Source organism: Canis lupus, chromosome 37 (assembly GCF_011100685.1).
Source record: "Canis lupus familiaris isolate Mischka breed German Shepherd chromosome 37, alternate assembly UU_Cfam_GSD_1.0, whole genome shotgun sequence".
NCBI lineage: Eukaryota > Metazoa > Chordata > Mammalia > Carnivora > Canidae > Canis > Canis lupus.
In genome coordinates this window covers 24,161,103-24,175,513 of record NC_049258.1, presented here as the reverse complement: position 1 = coordinate 24,175,513, position 14,411 = coordinate 24,161,103, and the positions used below count along the sequence as shown (strand labels likewise).

At 44.1% G+C, this 14,411-nt stretch overlaps 1 long non-coding RNA gene across 1 annotated transcript; it reads right to left on the bottom strand.

The window, feature by feature from the left end:
• Positions 1-5,114: 5,114 nt before the first annotated feature.
• LOC119867902 lies at positions 5,115-11,565 on the bottom strand. Its single transcript, XR_005384985.1, has 3 exons — positions 11,152-11,565; positions 10,820-10,987; positions 5,115-5,855 (listed from the first exon to the last, which is right to left on the bottom strand). It is a non-coding gene; the product is annotated as an uncharacterized LOC119867902 (long non-coding RNA).
• Positions 11,566-14,411: the final 2,846 nt, after the last annotated feature.

Sequence of the window (14,411 nt, the reverse complement as noted above, 5' to 3'; positions counted from 1 at the left end):
TCAAAAGTTGGAGCCCAGTATCCCTCCCCTTGAGGCTGGGCCAGGCTTTGTGACTGCAGTGAAGAATAGAATAGGACATATGTTATGCGGTGTGACTCTGAGGCCTGGGTTATACAAAGTGATTTGGCTTGTGCCTGGGTCTTTCTCAAGACATTCACCCTGGGAGCCTCAAAATCATGCCCTGAGTAAGCTGCATGGAGGGGACACATGGAGAGTCCTGGCCCCAGCCCCCTCTGATATCTAACTGATGGCAGGATCAGTCGCTATACATGAGAGTAAACAAGTCTTCAGATGATTCCAACCTTCCAGCTGTCCCAGCTGATGTCCAGTTGAGCAGAGAGGAGCTGTCCTCACTGTGACCTATCCACATTTCAGATTCACAAGCAAAATATGTGTGGTTGTTATTTTAAGCCACGAAGTTTTGGGGTGGCCTGTCACACATCAATAACTGGAAAAACTATCTCCTCCACCTCTTTCTTTCCAATAGATGTAAGTACTTTCACATTTTCTGAAATCCCTGACTCTGTCTTAAGACACTACTTCCTGAGTGCTCGAGTCCTAAAATGACACACTTCCAGATATCGATCCTGTGGCATGCATCCTGACATGGAAGTGAGTTTACCTGTTTCCACCAGTAATGAGCCTTAAAAGTACACTACTGGCCTTGGGAATGAGTTTCCTTAGATGTAAAATGAGGGGATTGAGCTAAATAATTCCGAAGGCTACTTTTAGTTCAGTTTTATCTCCTTCCCCGTGGATCTGCTCTGGCATCAGAGGTGAGCTTGCTTTATAGAAGGTCAGCTGCAAATGACTAAAGATGATTTAGCTCGCGTGATGTCTCTTGGTAAAACTCCCTGATCATTGAATGGTGGCCTACAGTGCCTTCCTCAAGTGGAAGGAAGGATGGGGCAGTTCGGGGAATGGCTGGCTGCTCCATACTGGATACAGGACATTAGTCCAGCAGATCTGACTGCTGCAAGATGTTTGTGACTACACTTGACTAAGCTAGCTTAGTCATTGGTTCTCCTCTTCCTTAGGTGGAGCCTGAGATAAGTAATCAAAGGGTTCCCTGTCTCGCACAGAAGGCCGAGGCTTCTAGGCCAGGAAAGACCTATGGGGATCTAGAGGGTGGATGTTATACCTCCACTTAGAGACAGTGTGGATATCTGAAATGCCCCAGCATTCTGAACCTCTTCCTGGTCTCATTGAAAATGAGTAGTGTTTCTTCCTTTCTCGCAGAAATGGGAGAAAACTTGTCATTAGTGAGGAAACCCCCTGAGAAGAATTCATGTCCAGAGAGCAGTTGCTTCTTAGTCAGTGTCTCCTGAGAAACAATGAACTGGCTCAAAGAGACAAGGAGCAGGCCAAAGTATGTTGTGAAACCAAAAGCAAAAGGAGAAGAAAAAAAGGCTGGAAAAATAATAAAAAGGGTTGGAACTCTTATAAAAGCCCAGACCAACAGTGGTAATTCTGAAAAGTGTAGGATTTGATTACAACGCCTCATAAAGGATTTAGTTCTGAGCATTAACTACTAACCACACCCTTTACCCCTTGCTTTGGTTTGCCTGGGCAGACCATGGATGCTACCCAGCCACTTCCGGTCCTGCTTGGAATCTGGGGTCTTTCTCTCATGGCAAATGATACCAAAAGCTCTGAATTTACTATCGCCCAAGTGCCAGATTCTTAGCCTGGGCCTGGAGCCTCTCAAGATTGTGCAGCTGGGTCTCCAGGTTTTCTTATCATGAGCACTCTTGCCAAATCCAGGCACCCCTAGCCTCCACTGTGAAACCTTTGCTGATGCTTCAACCTGTGGAGGTGCCTGGAATCCTTGAGTTCTTTGGGGACTCCATTGTTCTGTGCACTTCTGTTACCAATGGGTCATTTTTTAATTATCTAGATTTTAATAGGAAGGATAAATAAAAAATAGGGAATAATAGGAAGAATAAATGCTTGTCTATGGTTTAAAGAAGTGTATAACTAGATGTGCGTGCATGTGTGCGTGCGCGTGTCTTCCAGGGCTATTCCATGACAATATAAATACGTAGACAGAGAGACATGGGGTATGTCTGGGGGTGTGGGAGAAGCAAATGAGAATTAACCCTTTTGTACACAAATGGTAGCTGACATATTTACCATTTTTCAGGTTATATTTGGCTATATTTAGCTTTTTATTTTGCCATGTATTTCGGAGATCCTTTGTTATCAGCATGTTTATAGCTACCTCAGTCTTACAATAGTTGCATTTTTCTTAGTGTATGGAAATATCATCCTTCATGATATTAGTCACCTAGTGCTGGGCCTTCAGGTTGTATCCATGTTCTGGTCACAGTAAACCAAAAAGGCATCCCTTGCTCTAGTGTAGCCTACAAACTCATTAGGGGCCAGGCCCAGGGTTTGTTCTTTCACATCTCTCCCAAACCTATTGTCCAGCATTTGCCAAATATGCTGTCCTTTTGAAATTTATTAGTTTATAGCATTTACATGCTATTTTGCAACCATAAATCTTTTCTACTTTGTCAATGGTTATATGAATACTGAAAATGAATAACCAGTATTTGCAAAACATTATTTACTCCAGAGGTGATAGTGTATTTAGGCCTATAGAGAAAGGGGCTGTCTGTTGCCACTTAAAAGAAAATGCTTCAAGGATCAAGATAAAACAGCTGATAAAAAGGGAGGAACACAGGTAAAGAACCCTGCCTTGTCTCTAAGATAGATAACGAGGGGCAAAAGAGTACGTAGCGTAGAAAAATGACCAGCCCAAAGGCCACCCTCATTTGCTGTTCAAGGGACTATGGAAAACAGAAACAAAGACAGAGAAAGAGAGGAAGGAAGGTGCTGAGTAGGAGATAGGATGGTGGGTGGAGACAAGGACATAAACATCCAAAATATCTGGACATAATGGAGTTTGAGAGCGAGCAAGCATCTCTGCTTCCTCTTGGATAGGCTCACTTGAAAAGCCACATCCTGGAGATGCACTCATCAAAGTAAAATTGCTGATGCTCCATGGTTTGGGAGAGAGAAACCTGGATTTAGTTCTCTCAAATTGTCCTGGTACCTGTAACGGTATGAGCCAGATGTGGCCATCCCAACCTACAAGTGGGTATGAGAAGTTGGCCAAAAGACTGAAAAAGAGCTCACTGAGGCAACGGGAGTGGATTTCTGCAACAGGGCTAAACAGCACACCTTGTAGCTCTGGAATGGGTTGTGCAGACCAGAACCAGAAAAGTCCCAGTTAGACCTTTAGCATGACCCACAGAACATGGAAGCCCTGTCTGAGACAGGCCAAGAGAGGACAGCTCCTGGGCTGAAAGAGAAAAGCTGAAAAAGAGGTTGAACCATGCGTTGTTACCCAAAGTCAGAAGATTGCCCAGGAAAAAAAAGTCTTCCTAAAGACTTTTTCTCAATGGTGATAGTCAACGAGGTTCCTGAGGGTGCCATGTGGATTCAAGGACCTCTTCTCTCCTCACTGCTTTGAGGAGACAATAAGCCTCCTTCACTCATAAGCCCATATTGGGAAAGGAAGGGACAGGAGATTTATGAGGTCAAATTCTGAGAACGTGAGCATTCTACCTAAAAGCATTGTTTCAATTGTTGCATTTGACTGAAATTACATTTACAAAATACAAATTACATTTGATTGAATTGCATTTACTTTTTTTTTTTTCTCAGCACATGTGGGTATCTGGGGAGCATCATATCAGTTATGAAGAAGCCACACTTTCTCTGCACATCTGGGTGTTGTATGAGTCTCTGAGCCCAAGAGGTCCGGGCTGTAATTAGATATCTTTTTTTTGTAACCACCCAGAGTAGAAATATCTGGCAAACATCCTCTGGCCCAAGAAGGCCTGTACTGTCCTATAACAAATTTGAGATTATTCACAGTCATGGGGGACAGGGAGAGGCTGGATCATTGAATCTTCTAACAATAATTCAAAATTCTCATTTTTGCTGAGTGTTGACCATTGACCAAATTTTCCAGTTGCTTGGATGTTGCCAAATGGACTGACTTGAACTGTATCTCTTTATTACCTCTATCAGAAGAGTAAAAGAATCTGTGATATAATTAAGCACAATCTTTATTCCCTCTAGTTGCTGGGAAGGGGTGTGGAGGTGGGGCCTGGGGCTGTGGTGGGTCTCTGAGTTAATCCAGGAGAGCCCTACGGGTTTCTCTCAAGCTGACCATGACCTCCCTCAGAGCTCTTCAGTAACTTCCCAGTGCACCTAGCATAAAACCTAAGCTCCTGCCCTGGCTGCCTGCCTTTCTGAGCTCATCATGCCACTGCTTTCTGCTTTACACACTAAGCACCAGGTGCTCTGCATTATGTCAGTGTACTTTTTCATTTTTTATACAATTATTAGAAGACCCCAAGTTCTTTTTAAAATTTTATTTTATTTAAATTAAATTTGCCAAAACATATAGTATAACACCCAGTGCTCATCACATCGTGTGCCTTCCTTAATGCCCAGTTACCCCATCCCCCCACCCACCTCCCCTTCAACCCTTTGTCTGTCTTCTAGAGTTAGGAGTCTCTCATGGTTTGTCTTCATCTCTAGTTTTTCCCACTCAGTTTCCTCCTTTCCCTTATGGTCCCTTTCACTATTTCTTATATCCCACATATGAGTGAAACCATATAATTGTTTTTCTCTGACTTATTTCACTCAACATAATACCCCCCAGTCCCCAGTTCCATCCATGTCAATATAAATGGTAGGTATACATCCCTTCTGATGGCTGAATAGTATTCCAGTGTGTGTGTGTGTGTGTGTGTGTGTATGCCACATCTTCTTTATCCATTCATCTGCTGAAAGACATCTCGGCTATTTCCAGTTTGTCTATTGTGGACATTGCTGCTATGAACATTGGGGTGTGGGTGTCGTGGCGTTTCACTACATGTGTCTTTGGGGTAAATACCCAGTAGTGCAATTGCTGGGTTGTAGGGTGGCTCTATTTTCAACTTCTTGAGGAACCTCCATACTGTTTTCCATAGTGGCTGCACCAGCCTGCATTCCTACTAACAGTGCAAGAGGGTTCCCCTTTCTCTACATCCTCCTCAACATTTGTTGTTTCCTGACTTGCTAATTGAGGCCATTCTCACTGGTATAAAGTAGTATCTCATTGTGGTTTTGATTTGTATTTCCCTGATGACAAGTGCTGTGGAGCATTTTTCCTGTGGTTGTTGGCCATGCGTAGGTCTTCGGAGAAATGTCTGTTCAATGTCTTCTGCCCATCCCAAGCTCTTTTCTGTCCCTTAAAGTCATTACTCTGTCTTTTTTCTCAAAATCTTCTTCACTCAGTTCTTTCCACAGTTGTCTTCATGTCTTCCACAATAGTTCAATTTAAATGTCTTCTTTACAGGATAGACTATTGCGTTATCTTCTTGACTTTCCATGACCTCTCTTGACCTTCTGTGACTCTGCCCCCATTATAACCTTCCACTGCATTCTAGTTGTTGCCTTCTTAAGCTCTTCTCACAAATTGCCATGACTTATTTATTTATTGGTGTGCTCCTTTGTCTGTCCCCTGCCCTGGGATACCAGCTCCCAGAGGGCCACGTCTGTCCTACTCCTCACTAGGTCTCCAGTAGCTGCATGGTGCTGGGCAGGTACTTTGCTCTTGAAAGCAGACAATTTGTTGAACAATAAAGTGGGCAGACATTGTGTAATGCTCTAATCTCAGTTCAGACTGATGTAGCCAAAGGAAGAGGAGAGACAAGTCATCCTGGATGGTCTGTAAATGGGGTAATGTCCCTCAAGGTGACTCTGACCTGATTGTCCCTGTTGATTCGGTTCAGGGAGACAGAATAAGTGTGGAGGATGCAGCAGGCTTTCCAGTGGCAGAGGGAGGGTTAAAACTGTGGAGAAAGAAAAAAGACAAATGAAATCTTCTCAAAGCAAAACAGATGTTTCACCTCATATCCACTTTGTTTCCATGAGGAAAAAGGGGAGTGGAGTGCTGGGGGGAGATGATGGGTATTTGCCTGGACTTCACTTCCTCCTGAGTTGTCTAGTCACTGGAGACCTGGGACCCTTGGCTCCCTTCTCCCCTTGACCCCTTTCTGCCTCAACAAATGAGTCATGACAAAAGCATCTGTGCAAAGCACACGCAAGTGGTAGAGAGGAAGGGGCCAGAGACAAATTTCAAGAGATGGCTGCACTCACCCACAAAAGGCAAGAGCATCTATCTTCTAGACCCCAGAGAGAAGCTGGGTCCCTGAGAACATATGGGTTCCTGGGAGAATCACAACAAATTCTATGAGTAGTAAGGTGCCTAAGACTTTGGGGCCATGAAGATCTGGAGAGCTCACCCCTAACTTCAGGTGGATAGAAACCTCACTTGAGGCAAGAGAGAATCAAAGTACTTGGTTTTTTACAAGATGCTTGATTATTGGCAGAGAAACATATTGTGGGGTATGATCCTGGAGTGACACACAGAGGCTGTCTGACATGGCTGCTCATATTCAAATAATAGTTATTAGGCACCTACTGGGTGCCAGGCCTTGATCTTATAGAGAATCAGCAGTGAGCAAACAGCAAAAAGTAGCCCTTACAATACTATGTTCCAGGGGGCTAACGACTTGTGATGAGGGCTCATGGAATTTATATTCTCTGTACTTATGTTTTTGGGACCCTCTAATGCTGAAAGTAAAGCTATTTTGTTTGGAGGTCTCTAAAAATTGTGGCATTCAATAGTTTCAGAGACAGAGGCAGTGGCAATTAATATCTTGAAAGAGGGAAGGCAGAAAAGGCATTCACAGGAGAAATGACTATTTGAGCCCATTGTGATGTGGAATCATGAGGGGCAGGAGCTTAAGAGGTTCTCAGAGCCAGGATGAGACTGCTCCCGGGAGCACAGGATGCCCTCCGTGGGAAGGGAGTAGCTGAGTTTGCTTATTTGGTGTCCCTGCAGACAGTGGAGCAGATTCTCACCGCTCCTCACTGCTGTTCCCAGACCATTTGTAATTTGGCCCCCCTAACTGCCTCCTGAGGGGCGCTGACTTCCAGCTCCACTAGCCTCTGCTCCTTTGCAGCCCTGCCATCTGCAGGCAAGTTACCCTGGTTCCTGGCTGTGCCCCATTGTTCTCGCTCCTCCCCACCTCTTCTCTCTCAATGCTCTAGATGTGGGTAAGGCAGAGAGGGGGTGGCCAGGGCCATCAGGAGTTGGCGACTCTAGGGGTTGCTGAGAAAGGATCATCCTTAGTTCCTTCTCCATCCTCCCTGGATTTCAGCAACAGAACCGCACCGCAAGTGCTCTCATCTCCCAGACACCTCCTTTGATATTGAAAGAATCACTTACTCCTCACTGACCCCACCTTGTCTTCCTTCGCTGCCCTTGCTCCACCACTGGAGCCGTGTCTTAGAAGGCACTGAGTGTCTTTGTCCTCTTGAGTACATTATTTGATAGCCAGTCCCCTCTGACTCAATTTTACTTCTTTCCTACTCTGCAGAGACCGTGCATTATAACATTGCAGCCTTTGTTGTAAGAGGAACATAAACCTTTTTCAACCTAAGCTATTATTAGTTACATACCTATTTGTTGCGGCCAAATATTTTCCTAACCAATGGATCTGATCTCCATGCTCCATTTGCCTGGATGCTGCTTTGATGCTTTGCTGTAGTCACTAAGAGTTCCCGTGTGTGTCCTCTCATTATAGAGCTTCCATGCTGTATGAGCCCACCAGAGCTGGGACAGCCCTTGGATACCAACTCCCAGTCTCCCGACCTTAGATATGGTACACTAACAGGCACCAAGAGAAAGTAATATGGAGAGTTGGTGGGATACCCAGGACTGGAGCCCAAGGATCTTAGAAAGGAGCCCAGTGTTTTAGTGCCAGCCATCTCCCTAGCTCCTTGATTTGCAAGAGTATCAAAGGCGGAGGGCGTGAAGAGACTCTTCACTCCCTTGCTGTGACAACAATGGCCACATGTGGATAGGCATTGAGGGTAGTGCCCTGAGGCTCTGACCATCTTGTGGAAAGACAGGGCCCGAAAGCATGGTCAGTGATCACCCCCCTGGAGAGTGGGGAGGCCCCGGGCGCTGGCTCACCACGCTTTTCTCTCTGCACCTCCAAACTGCTTTCCTGGAGACATATTCAGTCTCTGCTCAGAGTCTTGGAAGTCAGTGCCCCAGAGCAGCACTCAGGCGTGAGCTCGGGGAACACACTCTTGCAGGCTGCGTGAGCACAAGCTAATTAACTAGGGAAGGTGCACACACAGGAAACACGCTGCTCGCCGGCTGTCGTTTCTCTTTGTCTCCCTCTTACCTTGACTTCTGTTAAGTCCCGTTTAAGCATTCGATATCTTACTTTTCTCTCCTTCATTCTCATATGTGTGACATCTTCCCTCACTCTTTGAACACTTAACACTTAGGGACTCTCGTCTTATTAATTTTCTTTCTATAAACCCCAGCTTTAGGTGAGGTCTTTGCCCTTCCTGCCCCTTCTTTCAGGAAGGCTCTGCCTTTGATCCTTTGGTTGTCCCTTACGGCCACGTCAGCCTCAGCAAATATACCAACTCCTTGGACAAGCCTCTGCACCCCAGCCCCCAGTCCCCCTGCTCCCCGGTGCTCGCCAGCACGCCACTTCCTTCCCTGCACAGTCTAGACATTTTCTTTCCATTATAGTATTTGGCACCAGTTGAAATGATCTTATTTGTATGTTTACTTGTTTAGTTTCCATTTTGCCCATTAGAATGCAAACATCTCTCCTAGGGTAGAAGCATGCATCCTGGTGCCTCCTGGTACCAAAAACTGGCTGGCTTGACACAGACATCCCAAATTAGTTTGTAGAACTAAAGCAGCCGGGAGAAGATGGACTTCTGAAAGAGTCCATTCTACACCATAAGTTGTCGGTGCTGTGGGTATAGGGCAGCTATCAAATGCCAAAGGCCAGCCCTCATGCCAGCTCTTGGTCTTAGGTGCTGAGTACAATGAAGGACATTCACGCAGTGATGTTCCTCTTCCTCCCTCCTTCCCAGTGTTCTTTCCTGCACAATTGAGGTATCAGATGTAACTCACAGATATTAAAGAAAGTCCTTTTATATCTATCCCCACCCAAAGTGTGGGGGTTTTGTTGCTTTTCTAGGATGGGGGAGATTTCTCTTAAAAGCTTTGTTAGCATGCCCTTACTTGCTGGTTGCTAATCCCACCTCCGCCTGACTCCGAGCTCTTATGAGAAAGTATCCTGCTTTCTCCCCTTGATCTGCCTGCACTGGAAACCCTCAGGCATGAGCAGAGTCCCTGTGATTCCCCTTGAGAGACCATAACTTCTTACATACGTCCACAGGTATTTGGATGGACTCTCAACTTGGCTGTGTATGTCCCCTTATATTAAATGCAATCTCTTCAGTTTGAACTTTGAGGGCTGCCTCTCCCCACCTCCTCACTTCCCCAGCCCAATTTCACCATATACTCAACTTCCCATAATTTGCAGGCTCCCCTAAAATGCTTCCTGGTCTTGGTTTGCATACTTCAGCCTCCATGTTTCCCATCTCTAGCCCATCACAACCTGCAGAGAACTATCCTTGCCTCTCTTTGTTGCAACTTTCTCTTCATTCACAAATCCATACTCAAATTTGTCCCTTGGGAGAGCTTTCCTGATTTATTCTGTCCTGCCCTACCTGAGTATCTCCAACTGTCTCTCCAATGTATCTGTGTGTCTGCACAAAGCTATCTCAGCAGGGTCCCAGAGTGCACGGATGTGGGTAGATATCAGATTTGGGGGCCATTTAGCCTTTCTGTTTGATGAAATTTTTGTTTAAGTAAGAAATTTGATTTTCTGGGGCTGGGATGGCAACATGTCTACATTTAAAAAAAAAAAAAACGAACCCCCTTTCTCTTTAGTGGGCATCAGAGTAGCATACAAATAGGAAGACTATAAATGAGTAATCGTGATTCCAGGTTTTTTCCTCCTCGTCATCCCCGCCACGACTGATCTGCTCATCCTCTCCATAGCCTGTGGCTGACAAATTGTGACCCAGAGAAATGATCTTGAGTCAAACAGTAAGTTTCCTCTTTAAGGTGACCCAGCACAGGCTTGGCAGGAGGCAAGAGACCAAAGAGCCTGTGGCCTCAGGGGTCTTAGAGTTTGTCAGAGAAGGGGAATCACAAACCAACATAAAGGAAAACATGTGGAGGGGGAAGCTGAAGGCAATGGCTTGAAACCCAGAATCTTGGCTCTTGGAACTTTGTTTCACCCACCATTGACTCTCCTGGCAACTGTCTAGGAATATTTCAGAGTCACTTGGGTAGAGACCGAGAATGAATAAAATGTCTCTTTTCATAGACCCACCAGGCTGGCCGGGAGCTGGGAAGGTCATTCTGCTCATTCCCTTGCCCCAGGCCAGACCACATCAATTCCGCCTGCCCAGTCAGGGGTATCTCCTGTTTCCAAACCTCATCCGAGACAGATCCTACCCTGCTCTCGCTGTCTGCTCTTCCTGCCCGGTGGTTTTGAGCCTGGGCAGTGAATGGCTGAGACAGCTGCATTCCTTGGACCGCCTTGAAGCCATGCATATTTGTCGAGCACTCCTGGGGAGGGACCTCAGGGGATCTAGAGGCAAGGGCTTGTGCGGGTCTGCCGAGCCATACTCAGCTTTTTCCATTGGGCGTCTCAACTGCATTCTGTCCCTGCTCCAAGGTGGGGAGGTGGATCTCATTTGCAAGGAGATGAATGCTGGCATTTGACTTATTGCTGTATCAGGGCCCAGAAGCCCTGGCAGAGAATTTGTCTCTTTAATTTGGAAAAAAGGACTTTGAATTCCACCTGCCCGCTTAGTGTCCAGCACCTCTTTTCCTTCCATCCTGCTTCTCTCTTCTCACCTGTCAGAGGAACAAAGTGGTAACATGGGATGCCGCCTGCCAGGCTAGGACCCACCGCTGGCCCTGTCTTTGCTTCGGGTTCTGTAGTTGCTGTCCTGCAAGGTGACTGCTGTCAGGTGATAACGCTAGGTGTTGCCAGCTGAGGCTCTGAATGGAACCAGAAGTGGCCTGGGGGAAGAGGTCACATCAAATGAATAGAATGTTGATGGATGGCTGAGATTTGCATATTTTATATATATATAAATATATATAACATATAATATATAAATATATATACTTATTTATTTTTTAAAGACAGATACCTCTGTTGAGTTTTCACTGTGAAAACTTACCTTCCTTCTAGATCACTGCAGCTTTTCTCATTCTGAAGAATGACTTTGTAGAGTTTGGTTGTCAACTGCACAGCCACTGATGACAAAGAAGCAACGGCCATCAAACAAGCTATTTATTCTCTTAGGGCATGTTCTCCACCCTCACTCTTCCACCACATTTCAGCCATTGCTGGCCTCACTCCTCAGAGGCTTATGGACTTCCCTGGGTGCTGTTTCTTCAGTCCAGGGAGCTGCTCCTGCAGCCCAAGAGAGGAACCAGGAAAAAGTGCTCTCACAGAAACCAAGAGAAGATAGGGCTTTCAGAAGGGAAAGTCTCAAAGAAGTTAGTAAGAATTGAAATGTTCAGACTGGGCTTAGAGTTCAGCAAGAAATCAATCTTTACTTTGAGAGAGACTCCAAGGTTTGCAAAGTTGTGAACTTTGAAAGGGAGTGAATGAGAGTAAATTGCAGACAGTATATTTAGATCACTCCTTCAAAAATTGACCCATGACAGTAGAAGAGCAAAAAGGCCATAGATAAAGACCAGGAAGCAAAAAAGGATGGTAAATTATTTATGCATTTTTAAGATGGAAGTGAGTTGAGATATACATAGTCTTGGGACATATGGTACCTTGGATATTCTCTATTTATTACATCCAAATCCATGCTTGACCTTTTCCATGTGTGCCTCAAGACACTGACCTTTTATGATTGTGGTAGGGGCCCCATGCAGTCTGGCTTCCAGGTGTATTTGGCTCCTGGCAAGTACCAACAGGCCATTAGAGAGTGCGAGAAGAAAGAGTTTGGGTATTTGCTCTCTTGTTTCTGTTCTTATCTGGTCAGGGCTTGGCAGTGGACCATGAGTCTCTATCAAAGGCATAAGCCTGCCAGACAATATCTTCTCTAGCCATGGCTCTGACGCTTTGCTAGTTCTGTTGACTGCTTCCTTTCTCTTTGCTTCTTTAGGCCTAAGGATGGTGTCCGGTTCCTGTTTTCGTTGACCTTGAGAGCTTCACTAATCCTTCATGATTTCCCTTTACTCTGACCACACCCTTACAAATAATCCCTTTATTAAACTCTCCTGAATTACCCTATTTGAGTATGCCGTCTGTCTCTTAGTGGGGACTTGACTGGCAAAGGGAGTGATAGTGATTAAATACCCTTCATCAGAAGTCTCTGTCTCTGTCTGTGTCTCTCCCTCTCTGCCTGTTCATCGTCTCCTCTCTCTCAGCCTTTATGTTTTCATTAAGCAACATTTGGCTTTGTTCATCATGTCTACTGATTGCTGCTATTTGATTGGGATGACATAGAGTTGAGCTGGGCAATGGGAGAAGGTGGAAGGCAGGTAGAGAAACAAGGAGCCAGGAGCAGAGCCAAGCATACCTGGGGGAGGAGCCCTGTTAGAAGGTGGTCAGATTTGGGGCCCAGGTGGATATATATATATATATATATATATATATATATATATATATATGATTCTGCTTATCTCCCTGGAGATCCCTAATACAATGAGAATACAAAGCTCAAGGATACAAACAATATACAGACAGAAAGAAAATTATACATACAGAACACAAGCATGTGATGGAAAGGAAAGATGTATGGTAAATGGATTGAGAGCCTTCAGCCTTCCTATATATGATTAGGAGTTCTAGGGGAAAAGTGCAGAGAACACTATAAGTTCTCCAAATTGAAGTCTTGAATCCTTAGGTTATAAGTTTACATAAAATGCAAACAGAACAAATAAAAATAAACTTATATCTATTTATGCTGTAGCAAAACTGCAGGATATGAAAGATAAAAAATGAATATTAAAGCTTACCAGAAAGAAAAGACTGCTTAGCTACAAAGGAATAACAATTAGATTGAAAAAGGAATTATCTTTAGCCACATAATACCCCCAACTACAAATGAGCTAATATCTTCAAAACACTGAGGGAAAAAAAGGAGTTAATCTCTAATTTCATACCCAGCTAAATTATTATTCAGTTGTGAGGGCAAAACAGGGACATATTTGGCAACATAAAAAATGTGGGTTTTTACTGCTCATGGACTCCTGCTCATAGTTCAGGAAGGAGAAAACTGAAATTAGAGGGAAGAGTTGGAAGGAAGAAAAACTAGTTGTAAAGTATTTCAGGAAGTGTGTGAATTATTGACAATGGAAACATAAATTTTGTGTTAAAAAGGAGGGAGAGTGGGAAGTTGGTATAATAAACATCAAAGAATGTTTATGGTTAGAAGTGCTGAGTAGTTAAAACATATTGACATCCTTGGCTTACACATGAGGATACTAGAGATAATAAATAAATTTAGGTCTAGAAAAAATGTATATGAGTATGTGTATTAAAAATTTGTGCATGAGATGCCTGAGTGGCTCAATCAATTGAACATCCAGCTCTTGATTTCAGCTCAGGTCTTGATCTCAGCATCTTGGGATTCAGCCCTGTATCAAGCTCCCTGTTCAGTGCAGTCTGCTTGAGTTTCTCTTTTGCCATCTCCCTCTGCCCCTCCTTCCCCCTACTCTCTCTCTAAGAAAAAAAAAAAAAACTGTGCATAACCATTAGACTAGCAGAAATGCAATTGAACTTCTAAACCAGAAATCACATGGGGGAAAAAGTGGTGGTGGTGGTGGGGAAGAGGGGTGTGAAGATTGCTACAGCTCTGTTAATACAACTAAAGACAGAGGAGAAAAAAAAATAAGAATTTAAAAAAGAAACATGAGAAGAGTAAACATAAAATGAGTGAAAATAAACATTGGTTTTAAAAAAAGCAAGTTACAGAATCTTACGTACAGCATGACACCATTTATCTTTAAAGTTACCAAAATCACACAATAGTAGTAAATATTTTTTTATAAAAATGTACTGAAAAAGCACAAATATCTGTGCAGGTGGGATACACACCTCTAAAGATGGGAGAAAGGAAGGGGGAAAGGAGTTTCAGTTGCATCTTTAATGGTTTACTTTAGTTTTAAAAAAATCTGAAACCTATCATATTAACATTTCAAAAATAGCTATGGTGGTACATGCCTATGTTTTGTTGTTCTGTATGATTTTGTTTATTTTTAAAATATCTCATGATTTTTCAGGAGAAAAAACTGAAAGAACTGTATAGCTGCAGAAAGAGGTTGAAAACCAGTATGGGTTGATGTCAATGTGGGATTTTCTTAGGTCCAAGGAAAGACTCGTGAAGGGTTCCCAAGGTCATACCTAGGTAGAGATACAGGATGAGTCTGCAGTTAAGCGACTTTGTATTCCTGGATTTTGCTCTGGTCTGTTAAG